Here is a 12261-nt window from a genome sequence, read left to right as displayed (position 1 = left end):
AACCCACTGAACTACACACTTCAAAATGGTCAATCTTATGGTATGTGAATGATATTTCAAGTTTTTGAAGTCTCTCAGAGCCGCCAAGTGAAAGCGGCAGGAGTGATTATATCAAATTTGTGTCCTTTGTGTTAAACTAGCTTTTCAGATTCTTCTGTAAGTGAATGTATTTTTTAATATTAATTTAGGGAGGATAACAATTCTCCCTTCAACATCACTCTTGATTTAGAATCTTTGAAACTTTATTCCTATGAATGGAGTAAAAGCCTAACTCCTTGCAAAGTAGCCCAGGCCCTCTCTGAGCAGGCCCCAAGCAGCTTTGACAGATGTTCATCTTTCCCTCCCCCATGCCTCTCCCCTCTGACTGCAGCCACCTCAGGCCTCGCCATTTCCCTGGGCTTCCTGCCTCTGAGTCTTTGTTCCCTGCCACTCATACCCACCCCCTTCTTTGTTTCCTCTCCTACTCAGCCCTACCTGCAGAAATATTTCCCGGGCCAGATCAAATCTCATTTCCCCAAAGCTGCAATTGAAATTCCTCTCTTTCTAGCACTGCTAATACTTTGTTTGGCATCTGTTTTTACAGCATTTTATTATATACTGCCATTTTATATAATCAGTTATATATTTCTCATTCAGCCAATTCACCTTTGATTCCTCTACTATCTACAGCACGTGGAATAGATATTCAAGAAGACTTGACTTACAATCGGAGGAGGACAAACATTATATGGTCTCATTCATTTGGGGAATATAAAAAATAGTGAAAGGGAATAAAGGGGAAAGGAGAAAAAATGAGTGGGAAATATCAGAAAGGGAGACAGAACATGAGAGACACCTAACCCTGGGAAACAAACTAGGGGTGGTGGAAGGGGAGGTGGGCGGGAGGGTGGGCGTGACTGGGTGATGGGCGTTGAGGGGGGCACTTGATGGGATGAGCACTGGGTGTTATGCTATATGTTGGCAAATTGAACTCCAATTAAAAAAATACGTAAACATTTTAAATTTAATTTAATTTAATTTAAAAAAAGAAGACTTGACTTAATTTTTGGTTTAAAGTTTTTTTTTTTTAAAGGCAAATCCACATTTTATTCACTTGGTCAGTCAAGAAGTACTTCCCGATGGCATCTTGAGTCAGGCAGTAGTGTGCAAATCAAAAAAAAAAAATGTCCTTACTCCCATGGAACCCACTTTTTTATTTTTCATTTTATTCACGTATGACATACATAGAATGTGTACTCATCTTTGAGTACACACCTCACTGACCTTTCACATGTGTACATACCCATATAACTACCACTCACATCAAGATAGAGAATATCTCGAGCACATCAGGCTCCCTCCCAGTCAATATCCTCCCACCCAGAGGTATCCACTGTTCCAGCTCCCACCACCACGGATTCGTTAGTTTTGCTTGTTCATAAATGTCATAGAAATGGAATCATATGATATATTCTCTTTTGTGCCTGGCTTCTTTTGTTCATCGTGATTTCTATGAAATTCATCCTGGGATGCCTGGGTGGCTCAGTGGTTGAGCGTCTCCCTTGGCTCAGGTCGTGATCCTGGGGTCCTGGGATTGAGTCCCACATCAGGCTCCCTATAGGGAGCTTGCTTCTCCCTCTGCCTATGTCTCTGCCTCTCTCTGTGTGTCTCTCATGAATAAATAAATAAAAATCTTTTTTAAAAAAATTCATCCATGTGGTATGTGTAGCAGAAGCTCATTCTTTTTATTGTTGTGTAGTATTCCACTGTAGACCATTCCATGAACTGTTCCACAATTTATTTATCCCTCCTCCTGTTGAGAGACATTTGGTTTGGTTTCAGTTTGGAGCTATTATGAACAAAGCTGTAATAAACGTTTTGGTGGACAGAAGCATTCATTCTCCTGAGATCCATACCTAGGAATACAATAGAGGGCTTTAGTACACCCTGCTGAATGACCTTCCTGAAACGGTTTTGCCAATTTACACCCTTACCAAAAACATATGAAAACGAACAAATAAGTAAGAAAAATATCTGATAGTAAAAAAAGTGACATTGAGATTTAACACCAGATGAGGAAGCTCCATTAGATCTGCTGGGGGTGACTGGGTGACAGGCACTGAGGGGGGCACTTGATGGGATGAGCACTGGGTGTTATGTTGTATGTTGGCAAATTGAACTCCAATAAAAATAATAATAATAATTTAAAAAAGATCTGCTGGCCAGGCAAGGCGCCCTCAATGAGGTGAGAGTCAGCCTGAGACCTGCAGGACAGGAAGAAATGAGTCGTGCGCATGTCAGGGGAGGAGTAGTTCAGGCAGGAAGAGCAGCAGCTGCCAGGGCTTTGGGGCAGGAAGAGAAGCAGAAGGGAGGCTAGTGGCCTTGGAGTGAGTGGGGAAGTGAGCTGGGGAAGGGATGGGGAAAGGAAAGCAGCACATAGAGCGTGTCGGTAAGCCAGCTGCCACGATAGGTGACTGGAGCTGAGTTCTGTGAGCAAATGATGTGAAAAGTGTAAAACACAGGCTTCAAAACTCTCCCACCCACAAGCCGAGAGAGCTGGAGTATCTCCATACCAACTGCCACAGTCCTTGGCCACTGACTGCTGCTGACTGACATGGGGGTGGGGAGGCATCGATGATAGTTTCCCAGCACTTCTGGCCTGTAAAGTGACCTTCCACGATTCTGGAAAAAGCCTGTGGATACAGGGGAGCAGATAGAAAGTGGCAGCTGAAGACTGTCCCCAACCCGCTAAGCTGGATAGCTCTGGGATGGGGGTGTACTGAAGGCATTGCTATGCTTTCTTATGTTAACTTGACCTATTTGCTATTTAAATAATCACACATAGACACCTCTACTACAGGTATTTCCTTCCTAACTGACATTCGATACCTTTCTCTTTATCTCAGCTTTTAACTTCATCCTGTTGTCATTGTTTTTCTCTTTGACCCTTGCTCCCACCGCCAGCTCCTTGAATTGGCCCTCCTCTGCCACCCTAAATATCATCAGCCCTTTGACTAACTTCATTCTCACAGCCAGCCTCTCTGGAACACGCTTATCATTTACTTTCACTTCTCTTAGGCTCCCAGTCCCTGGACATTCCACTCAGCATGGGGTCTCACCAATAGTAGACTCAGTACGTGTGTGTGGAATAACCATTTGGGGATCCATAACCATACTGATTTGGATTCTCCATACCTCCTGGGTGTTTTCCTGACAACTGAAGTCTCATTTTCTGTATTAGCTATCAGGTGCCACATAATGCTGGGTAACAAAACACCCCAAGGCTCAATGTCTTTAAACAATAAGCATTTATTTCATTCATAAACCTGTGGGTTGGCAATTTAGACTGGATAGTGCTTCTGATCTCACTTGGACTCACTAACAGGTCTTTCAGGCAGCTGCAGCTCAGCGATCTAAGATAAGGTTGGCAGCAGTGATTGGGGAAACTCAGCTCTGTGCCTCACATCACGTTTTCCAGCAGGATAACCAGGGCATGTTCTCATGGCAGACACAGAAGAAGAGCAAGCAAATGAAAACACTCAAGGTTCCTTGAAGCCTAGATTTGGAACTGACCCACCACCACTACCACCACATTCTACTGGCTAAAAGTTACAAGGCTCTTGTACTCAAGGGGAAGGAAAATAAACTCTGGCTCTTTAGTGAAAGAAATCCCAAGGTCACATGGGAAAGGATGTAGCTCTAGGAGGAGGTAAAGAACTGAGGTCATTAATGTAATCCACTACATTTTATTATTTGCCTTTTGACTTAGAAGTAAGAAAAACATCTGATAGTAAAAGAAGTGACATTGAGATTTAACACCAGATTAGGAGGCTCCATTAGATCTGCGGGCCAGGCAAGTCATCCTCAATAAGTTGAGTGTCTATTTCTTTCCCTTTTCAGCTTAAAGTCTCTGTGTCTTAAGATATCCAAAGAAATATAAGCAGCAGTGCTTTTTCAGTTGGAATTATTAGATATTGCTTCAGTTCTCCATTTCTATATATGTAACCATGAGAGAAAGAACTACAGAAAGTGTGATTTTGGTCATAAATATCCTTATAGAGTTGAAAAACAGGATTATCAGTCACCGATTAGAGATCAATCTTGAGCAGAAGTTAGATAAATCACCTATTTTATTTTGTAATGGAGAGGAATGCTCCTCCGATGTCTAATGTCTTCACTAGCAAAGAAGCTGTACAAGAAGGTGCTTAAACTGTGTGTAATTTATGAAAGAGAACAAAGAAGCTGCCACTATTACCACCGTTGCCATGGCCATATCATATTAAATCAGGAGAGAGGAGGTTACTGAATTGGCTTTTCAAATAGGGTGTCTCCTCATGAGACGTCTCTCCCAGTGACATCAGCAGGAACATGCAGTACAGAGTGTTCACTGGAGAGACATACAAAATATTCAAGACGCCAGTGATCCTGTGAATCAATGGCCCTGCTGTGCCCTGCTTGACACTATTTCTGTCCTGTGTGAGGTGTGTGTTCTGAATTTGATTTACTATCTTTAATGCCATTCACTCACAGTGTAGTGTGTAGATGCCGTGAAGGGCTCCAATTAGAGCCTGAAAATCCAGCACAGTGCAATTGCAGCATAACGATTTGAAACAGATACATAGCTGTGGAGAGGGAAACGATCTGAAGGCGCTGTGTTCCTAACTTGCGACTTAGGGAGAATGGTGGTTAAGAAGCCAGGTTGCTGAGACAGCCTCCGGTTTGAGTCCAGGCTCTGCCATTACTCGCTGTATGACTCGAGGCAGGTCTCTTATCCTCTTTCAGCCTCAGTTTCTTAATCTGCAAAATGGGTCTACTGTTGAAACCACGTTGAAGATTGAAAGGAGGAGAAAATCCATATTGTCAGGCACTCCTCGAGGTGCCTGCCACAAGGTCAGTGCTTCGATGAATGTGGACTCTACATTTTGAAGCTGGAATGTACTTAGGAGGTCATTTAATCCAGGCCCCCTTTCAGAAGGTTGAAAAGAGAGCCACAGAGAAGCTGACAGAGCCGCCCCTTGGTTATACAGCTAGTGGCACAGTCAGGGCTGAAAACCCAGGATGTTCTGATGACCGTGCCTCTGCATGATCCTTTCACTAAGTCACCCTGCTGCGGCCTGCAGCCCTGCCTACCCTCTTCCACAAAGTGGAGCTCTAGCAAATAGCTGGGTGGGGGGGGTTCCCCTTTCCCCTGATGAGCCACAGCTCAGGCACAGGAAACTCTGAACGGTATGCAATTTTCTAATGTGGCACTCACCGCCTGCTCACTTTAATCTGCTGCAAGTGTCTCTGGGAAATAAAATATTGGCAGGTTTGTCCAACAGCTGCTCAGCCTAGAGACCACAGCTTATTTTGGTCCATTTATGTTAACTCATCTGTCTTAAGCTCTTTGTTAGTGACTCACCGCATACTGCTACCAAAAATATACACCAAAATCCAAGAATCATTCATATGAAGGGCAAACCTCTTCCTTAAAATACCACATTTTTGTCATGTTTTTATGAAGTTTTTCCTTCCTCCAGCCTGCACATCACATTTTCTTCTTTCTTGCCTCATCTTTGATCATTTTCAGGGCATGGTAACTGCATGGTGTGGTCAAGAGAATTCTAGAATGGACATCAGAAAGCCTGGTTTGGGTACTGGTCTGGCATTCTTTAGCTGTGGAAATCTACCAAGTCACAACTGCTGTGTAACTCAGTTTCCTTATCTGTAAGATGGGAGGGTCATATTGGCTCTATGGTTCCCACCAGTGAAACTGCCAAGAACTTCCTTACTTTTCCCTTCAAGGATTCCTCTTCTTCCTTCCTTTACTTTTGACAGAACATCCACAGAACAAAAATTTTCTATCTCTTCTTCATCACAGTTCAAACCCTGAGTCTATAGGGAATAACCTCCTTGTTCTTCCCTAAGCACAACAAGCCAAGGTACGTACCAGCCTTAGGTCCTGGCAAAAACCACTGCCCTGGGCCCCTTGACCCTGCTTGGACCCTCCCCTAGCCACACCATCCCCCACAGGGCAGAGTCAGTAAGGTCAGGTCTCTGTGCCCATCCAGAGCCTGTGCCCCATCTAAACCACATTCTGGGTACAGAACCCCAGAATACACTGCCCCAAGGGCCAAGAGCTGGTTTCCAGGGCCAGCATGGGCCCTTTCCCTGGTTCATCTCCCACAAGTGCACACATCTCTCATTCAAAGAGCCATCACAGGGTAGCCTGGGTGACTCAGTGGTTGAGCGTCTGCCTTTGGCTCAGGTCATGATCTCGGGGTCCTGGGATGGAGTCCCACATCAGGGTGTCTCTGGGGGGCCTGCGTCTCCCTCTGCCTATGTCCCTGCCTCTGTGTGTGTGTCTCATGAATAAATAAATAAAATCTTTAAAAAATAAGAGCCATCAGAGGGTAGCTGTTTGGGGCTGCGTGGACAGAACTTGGACATGCAGTCAGGGGTGGCCACTCGCACTGTGCAAGACCCCTCATGATAGGATCATGGAGTGGGAAGAGAAAGAGGGATTGACCTCTGGCTGGGACCTATTATACCACCAGATTCTACTGCAAAACCCTGAGGAGTCCAAGAGTACTAAATCTAAACCTGACCTGCTAGGCCAGTAGTGAAGTATATTACTCAGGTTTGGATAGAAGAATATGTTTTATAACTTTTAACATCTGAACATAAAGTTCATGGGCCCCATCTGTACTTTTGCCCTGAGCTGTACATTTGTGTTAGGGACAGGCCTGCCTTCACGCTTGCTGTTCTTATGCTTAGATGGTCTTTCCCCCAGAAAACTGCTTGGCTTCCTCCTTCATGTCTTTCATGTTCCCCCTCCCATCACCCCTCTTCACGTCTCTGACCACCGTATTTAAAATACGCACCGCTTGTGCCTCTATGCCCTTGCTGTAATTTATATCTTACTACAATTTGCTATTTTATTTATTTAAGTGTCTGACTCCTCCATTAGAGTATAAACTCCAAACCATCAAAAATTGTTCTGCCTCCTTCACTATGGTATTCCCAGCCCCTAAAATAGTGCCTGGTGCACAGGAGGGGCTTAGCCAGGTATTTGTTGAATTCATGTGTGAATGAGTTAATAAACAGATTTCAATTCCCATGCATTGTTCTCCATTCTGGGCCTAATGTTTTACAACATGAAAACCAAACCAAAACAAAACAAAACAAAAAAACCTTTTTAAATAGGCCAAATCACTTGCATTTCAGATTTTATTTCAGTTTTAATAAACCTGCTGAACACAACCCTCCACTCTTCCAGTTCTCTTGCTCTATTTTTACCATTATGTCTGTTCTTATTACAGAGATCTCAAGCCCCTTCGTATCTCCCACTCTGTCTTCATCTGTCAGCTTTCCACCGTCTCGGTCTCCTTGCCTCTTCTGTCTAGAATTCATGGCACAGCATTTCAACCATTCTTTTGCTGGTACCCTCAAGTACCTTACCCTTTAACCTGGCAAAACCTTAATTCTGGAAATGAAAGGAGGAACTTTTCCATTTCCACACTTTGGCTACATCAAAGGATAATAAATTTACAGAGGTAGCAAAATGATCTAAAAATACAGTCATTTCTTTCCTGGCCAAAACTCTTGCCTACCAACTATTGCACATTCTTTACATGACTAAAATTAAATACGCAAAGTCTTCCATGGCATTTAATTAGCAATCTGGCAGAAAGCAAATGCTGCTCTACTTTCATTCACAAATTTTAGTTTGATTACATTCCATACCCTTTTCCAACCCAAGATGATTGGGTTCAAATTTCTGGTTAAGAAAATCTAAGGTAAATGTTACACCACTTTTAAAAAGCTTGAAACTCACCCAATCAACACGTTTCCCCTCTTTTTTTTTTTCCAGCTAGAATGGCATAGCTTCCTTAGCCCTGTTTCTCGATCTCCTTATAAAATTCCAGATCCCTCTTTAAAAAGGAGTTGACAATAAAAAAGCAGAATACAATATCGTGCATATACATGATTGCTACTATGTTTAAAAATATAAATGCTTATGGGCAAAGAATAGAAGGCAACAAATAAAAATGTACTAGTCCTACTAGGAACTTTGTTTCTTTTCTCTTAATACTCTTAGATTTTTATAATTTTGTTTTTACAGTCAATGTTGAGGACAGGGTGGGAAGAAGGAAAGAAAGCCAATTTAACTGCAGAGAGGATAGAGTATCACGGCAACATTCAAATTTCTCTCAAATTTCAAATCAGCTTTGGTTCCATTGACACCTAGAAGTGGCCATCTGTCTGGCCTTTAATAAATGTTCTGAATAAATCAAAGTGGTCATCGCAGGACAATTATAATCCTGTGATTTTAATGTCACCTGCATCCTACTTATCACAAATGTCTTACCAGCCATTTTTGTAATATCAGAATACAGAGAATTTGAACTATTTTGCATGATCCCAGAACCTGGATCAAGTTACAGGAGAAAATCACTATAAACCCTCATGAAAAGACAACTATATTTTAAAGATTATAAATAATAAATGTATTACTAAAATTACCTCATAATATATACATATTGCTTTTCCAAGGACAAAATGGAAGCACAGGGCCAAGAGACTCGATTGTTGCAGGGAAATAAAATATCTTTAAAATTGGAATAGGTCTCTAAACTTGGAGAAAAATGAGGAAAGGGCCCCACCATTGCCTTCGGGTCCAGAGTCACAAAAAACTCAGTGTTTCAGTAAACAAAGTGAGGTGAGTGATCCATTTATAATAACATAAATTTCATGAGGTTACTTTCTAATCAGAACAAAAGTAAACCCTAGGCATAAACGCATCTTGCTAGTGGCTTCTCCATAAATAACACGGCAATTCAATAATTGTGTTCATTTCTGTAGAAGTACCTTAATTATTATTCTACATTCTTGCAGAGAAATGTGAGTAAAAGCAAACAAAATTAAATAGAGAACATTCCAGCATCCCAGTAGATTCACTTTGGATATATCTTTCTCAGCAATTCTGCTCCTGTTATTTAAAATCTTTTTCAAACATACCTGCTTGTTTATCTCAAGGAATCCTATGAGGGGCAAGAAGACTAAATTGGTACAGTTTAATAACCCTTGTGCTTTTTAATAAAGAATGATAGTAAACTATAAACATTTTAGTTAGATTATCAATGATAATATGCCTTTACTAGCATTCGGTTTACCCCAAGAGCAAGTTGTTTATTGTTTCATTTATTTATTGTATTCCTTTATTTGCTACCAAAATTTGTTTACAGAAATAATGAAAAAAGATTGAAATAAAAATTAAGTGCATAGATCATGGAGTAATATTTGTAGAAGTAACAGCAACTGAATGTACCACCTCTTTAGCATGATACTATAATCATTTCTTAAGCGGCCTGCTGACACTGTGCAAAGCAGCATTATTAAGTAATAAAGCATGAGCAGGATGAAGGATGATAGAATAATTCACATTTACCATTTTGTGTTGTTTGAACTCAAGTCAAGGGACATCACTACTACTAAACATGTTTTATTAAGCAACAATAAAGAGTCCTGGGAGATTCTCTTGTAATTCTCCTTTTTAAATAAGAGCCAAAGAAAAAGAACCATTCCTAACAACAGAGAAATCCACTAGCGCTTTTTAAATATATGTACCTTTTGAATAAAAGGTAAATCACACACGAGGGAAAGAAGTCAGTTCTGGGGAAATCATGGTGATTCCTCCACAATCTATGGTTCGTTCCTAAGGCCCTGAGGTTCAGCATGAGCTGGTGTGTTATTTTGGGGCTTTTGCCACTTTTTAGGTTTCTGTATGTGGAGGGTAATAGAGAATAAAGTGCTTTTGTCAGAGTTCATCTGAATCATTGAAGATAATATGCAGTACCTCACAGTTAAGTGAGGGGAATTAAAAAGGTTGAGGGCTACTAGTTTAACAGTTGGAAGTGCAATATGATTAAGTCTCTTAAATCAGTGTTTCTTAATGAACCAGCAAAGTTACTTTAAAGACAGAGGATATAAACTCTTAAAGTTCCGCTATCATCCCACCTACCCTAGAGTATGGAGGCTTGGTTCAGACCAGATGCAGTGGCTTGGCCAAGTTGCCCCCCAAAAGCAGACCTGGAGACTCAGATTTGAGTGGTGCATTTGGGCGGCAATCCCAAGAAGCACCACGGGAGAGTGAGGGAAGTGAGCCAGAAAGGTAAGGAAGTCCAGGGGTGCAGTCAGTGAAGTAACTGACTTTAGCTCAGGTCATGATCTCAGGGTCCTGGGATTGAGCCCCACATTGGCTCCCTGCTCAGTAGAGTCTGCTTGTTTCTCTTCCTCTCATTCTGCCCCTCTCCCAACTTCGGCTCTCGCTCCCTCTCTCAAATAAATATTTTTTTTAAAAGATAAGAACATCAATCTGGGGTGCTTCAATGAACAGCTTACCTCTGTGGTCATGGAGCTCAATCCCACTGGGGCTTTTGGGAGACAGTATGACATAGATCAAAGTTTCCTCCCCACTCTTCTACACCACCCAAGGTCAGGGAAGCTGGGGTATTTAAATTCCAGCTTTCATTCATTATTGACTGAGGACAGACTCCTGGATTATTTAACTGTCTACTACTCAAACCAATAGAAAGCTCAGGCAGAGAGCTGCAGGTGTTTGCAGTAAGACACCAAAAGGCTTATGCACGAATGATGAGTGTCAAGGGGACATGAGTGTGGGACCCAAACAGTTGACTGAACTCTACAAGCATGGGATTTCTCTCAAGTCTCAGAATTTATCATAGAAAGTCACAAACTTTACATCTAATTCTATTGTAATCTCCACATGAAAGTGATGCTCTAGGAATATGGATTATATTTATCTGGTGGCTCCAAGTACCTGTCCCTGACATGCCTTTAAGAACCCAGGTTCTCACATTCTCATTTTGAAGGAAATCGGGAGCAATGGGTTCATCCATTGCTCCTCAGGTTCCTTCACAATGTATTCAACCTATTCATGAGAACTCCCAGAACCTCTTAAATTCCTAGTTTGTGTTGTTTATCTGGAATTACAACAGATTTTTACCACCCCTTGTGGATGCTGTACTTTATCTGCTAACCCCAATCCCTCTTTTCCCAACTCCCACTGCCCTGACCTTGGCAGATGGCCACATCCCAGGCCCTAACCTTTCTCCACCTTTCCCCATACAACCCTGACTAACCATTTATGCCATATTCTATCATAGAACATCTTCCTCTACTCAACATTGATTAATTATCATAGAACATTGGCTTTCTAGTCTTCTAGATATTACTGCCTACTACCAGGGCTTTATATCTCTAAAATAAAGTTATTCATACTTAGATATTAACAAAGTATAAGTAGCTTCCACCTTTCCTCTATATGATGAACCCTCTTCTTTTTTTATTGTTAATATGAGTCATCAAGTAGACCTATACCAATGTTGCTCTAAAATTAAGAGACACTCTGGGGTGCCTGGGTTGCTCAGTTGGTTAACTGTCTGCCTTCAGCTCAGGTCATGACCCCAGGGTCGTGGGATGGAGCCCTGCCTTGGGCTCCCTGCTCAGCAAGATCTGCTTCTCCCTCTGCCTTCCTTGTGCTCTCTGTCTCTCAAATAAACAAATAAAAATCTTTTTAAAAATTAAATTAAAAAAATTAAATTAAGAGAGACTCTGGTAGCAAGTACCATCATCAAAAAATCTTTATAGGTTATCAGTGTTTTCAGACTCCAATCATGACAGTGAGAGAGAACCAATTTATAAAAATGCTCCAAGAACATTTGATATATACGAAAATAAGGAAAAAGAGTCAAACTGCAACTTTCATTGCCACTTTCTTGGCATACCACAGCAATGTGACTATTTTCATACCCATTCATATAATTCAGGGGTAGCCTTGAGATAGGTACTCCCTTTGCGAAATAGAAAGGAGTACAAGAGGCCAGGATATACCCCGGTTCCATCTTTGTATTTTTTCTGTTTCTTTTACATTCTTAAAATTGTTATTGTAGATTCTTCAGAGGTTTTCAGCTATACTATAATCCACTGAAACCAGATTATCTCCTTTTTACTGTCTCTTCCTAAAGTACTCTATTGTCATTGTCCAATAATAGTGTTCCCTGTGGATATAATGCTTTGAACTTAGTATCCCTTGAACAGGGAGGTTTATTGTCTCTTAGTGGCCTGCTGAATTCTATGGTGAGGTATCCTAAAGGGAAAATTAGAAGTTGCTTGAAATCATCATTTTAATTAGAATATTGTTCTAAATGCTATGAACTATTTTTCTGACTCAACTTTAAGCTTTTAATCAAGTCATTCTTAAGATTTCTGTTTGAGGGG

This window comes from Nyctereutes procyonoides, unplaced genomic scaffold, assembly GCF_905146905.1.
Source record: "Nyctereutes procyonoides isolate TBG_1078 unplaced genomic scaffold, NYPRO_anot_genome, whole genome shotgun sequence".
In the NCBI taxonomy this organism is placed as follows: domain Eukaryota; kingdom Metazoa; phylum Chordata; class Mammalia; order Carnivora; family Canidae; genus Nyctereutes; species Nyctereutes procyonoides.
Note: the sequence above shows the minus strand (reverse complement) of the source record.